Genomic DNA, 2799 nt, shown 5'->3' on the forward strand with positions numbered 1-2799 from the left:
TAGTTTTTACTTGAGATGAGTTCAGCCTTGTTTTTAAAATGTAGTCTTTCTGGGTCCCCTCATGTCCCAGGTGATCAGTAAGGCCTTTTCACCCTAAGCCAGTTGGTATTCACGTATTCCTCACCTCTCTAAAAACTCTTGGCATTGTTCAGTGTTTTTTTTTTTAATTGGATATTTTCTTTATTTACATTTCAAACGTTATCCCCTTTCCCTGTTTCCCCTCCGAAAACCTCCTGTACCATCCCACCTCCCCCTGCTTCTATGAGGGTGCTCCCCCACACACCCACTCCCACCTCACTGGGGGCATTCCCCTATACTGGGGCATTGAGCCTTCACAGGACCAAGGGCCTCTCCTCCCATTGATGCCAGATGAGGCCATCCTCTGCTACATATGCATCTGGAGAAATGGGTTCCTCCATGTGTACTGCTCTTTGGTTAGTGGTTTAATTCCTGGGAGCTCTGTGGGATCTGGTTGGTTGATATTATTGTTCTTCCTATGGGGTTGCAAACCCCCTTCAGCTCCTTCAGTCTTTTCCCTAACTTTTCTTCTAACTTCTTCTTCTTTTCCCTTCCCTTCTTCTTCATTTGGGGTTCCCATGCTCAGTCCAATGGTTGGCTGTGAGCATCCTCCTCTGTATTTGTCAGGTTCTGGCAGAGTCTCTCAGGAGTCAGATGTCAGCAAGCAGTTCTTGGCATCCACAATAGTGTCTGGGTTTGGTGACTGTATGTGGATGGATCCTCAGGTGGGGCAGTCTCTGGATGGCCTTTCCTTCAGTCTCTGCTCCACTCTTTGTTCCTGTATTTCTTTTAGACAGGAGCAATTCTGAGTTAAAAATTTGGAGATGAGTGGGTGGCCCTAACCCCACAACCCGGGGACCTTACCGAACCTCTGGATATGGTCTCTACAGGTTCTCCCTCCCCTTTGTTGGGCATTTCAGCTGGTCTCATCCCCATTAAAAAGCAGAGGTTTGTAGTCTTATGGTGTGCTAATGATTATAATTTTATATAAAAATTAAAACATAGCAGAGCTTTCTGTTACAAAATTCTTAATTGTCTTGAGTTGTAGTCATTACTTGCTACCAATTTACGTGCAACATCTGCTAGGACTGATATCTGATTTTCTTTTCCCCAAGAAAAGATGAGTAGATAAATGATATTTCAGAGCAGACATTAATTTACTTGAGGACAGAAAAGTGGAAAAACAAAACAAACTGTACTCAAGATTAGTACTGGTCACAAGCCTCTTGGCTCAAGGTGCTTGTGGTTGATTTTCAACATGCTCTAGTTTAGAAAAGTACTTTGGGATTTTTTTTTTCTAAATTGCAAATAGAGTTGTTATTGGTGATTATTTGGAAAATACAATTAAACTTGTTACATATAATCTGAAAGATACCAAAGTTATTGATATTGTTATCTGTTACTAAATTTTTTTAAGAAAAATAAATGCTTTTAATGGAAAATGCTTAGTTTAACTAAATATCTGTCTCAAAAAGAAGTGTTTATGGATCACAAACTTAAGAACTGTGAGAATAATGCTGCCAGTGGTAGTGCACACCTCTAATCCTCTGCCCTGGGGAGGCAGAGGCAGGCAGATCTCTGGGTTCTAGGCCAATCTGGTCTGAGTGAGTTCCTGGACAGAAAGAGCTGCACGGAGAAATCCTGTCTTCAAAACAAAACAAAAAATGTGAAAATGTTTTATTCTCTTCAGGAGTCAGCTTTATGTAATTTTTTATCATTGTCCACACAAACCTTGCTATATACTCCGTCTCTGTGGCAGTTTTAGGATTATCTTATAATCAGAGAGCCATGTTTTCCTTTTGTCTGTTGAAGGTTGGTATTTGTAGAGACTTGACTTTGCTGCTTTTATAGTATAGAGGGTTTTTTAGTTTTTGGATTGTGTTTGTTTGTTTATTTATTTATTTATTATATGTAAATACACTGTATCTGTCTTCAGATGCACCAGAAGAGGGCATCAGATCTCATTTTGGGTGGTTGTGAGCCACCATGTGGTTGCTGGGATTTGAACTTATGACCTTCAGAAGAGCAGTCAGTGCTCTTCCCCGCTGAGCCATCTCACCAGCCCTGGATTGTTTTTTTAAAGTATTGATTATTGAACCTGGGACCTTGTGATGACTTTATACTGTAGAGCAGTCTCTTACCATGTTGCCCATATGCTTCCACACTTGAGATCCTCTTGCCTCTCTACCTGGGGCCTGTATGCCTTTCCACAGTCTGCTTTATTGAATGCTGCTGCTGCTTCTTTTTTTGTTTTGTTTTTCGAGACAGGGTTTCTCTGTGTAGCCCTGGCTGTTCTAGAACTCACTCTATAGACCAGGCTGGACTCCAACTCAGAAATCCGCTTGCCTCTGCCTCCCAAGTGCTGGGACTAAAGGCGTGCGCCACCACCACCCAGCTTGAGTGCTTCTTGACAGCAGCCAGAGTTGTTCATTTCCCTTGTAGAGTAAGGTTGACTGTGGCTTGAAGATGACTTTTAGTTCAGACTTTTGAGTAACTGCAATGCCTGAGGATGTGTGGGCTGCCTGACCGGGAAGATCTGGACTCCATGATCTAGTGTGGAAGGAACAAGAATAAAAGTTCTCTTGCTTATGTAGTACTGTGTGTGTATGATTTGCTGTTGTTGTAATTTAGCAAATAATACCCACCATTCCTAACTTTTGGAATGTTCTTATTTAGGTGAGACGTGGAATCCATTAAAATTGCATTATCAGTTAAGAAATGTACGAGAACGATTAGCTAAAAACCTGGTAGAAAAAGGTGTACTGACGACAGAGAAACAGA

Source organism: Mastomys coucha, unplaced genomic scaffold, assembly GCF_008632895.1.
Source record: "Mastomys coucha isolate ucsf_1 unplaced genomic scaffold, UCSF_Mcou_1 pScaffold8, whole genome shotgun sequence".
Taxonomy (NCBI): domain Eukaryota; kingdom Metazoa; phylum Chordata; class Mammalia; order Rodentia; family Muridae; genus Mastomys; species Mastomys coucha.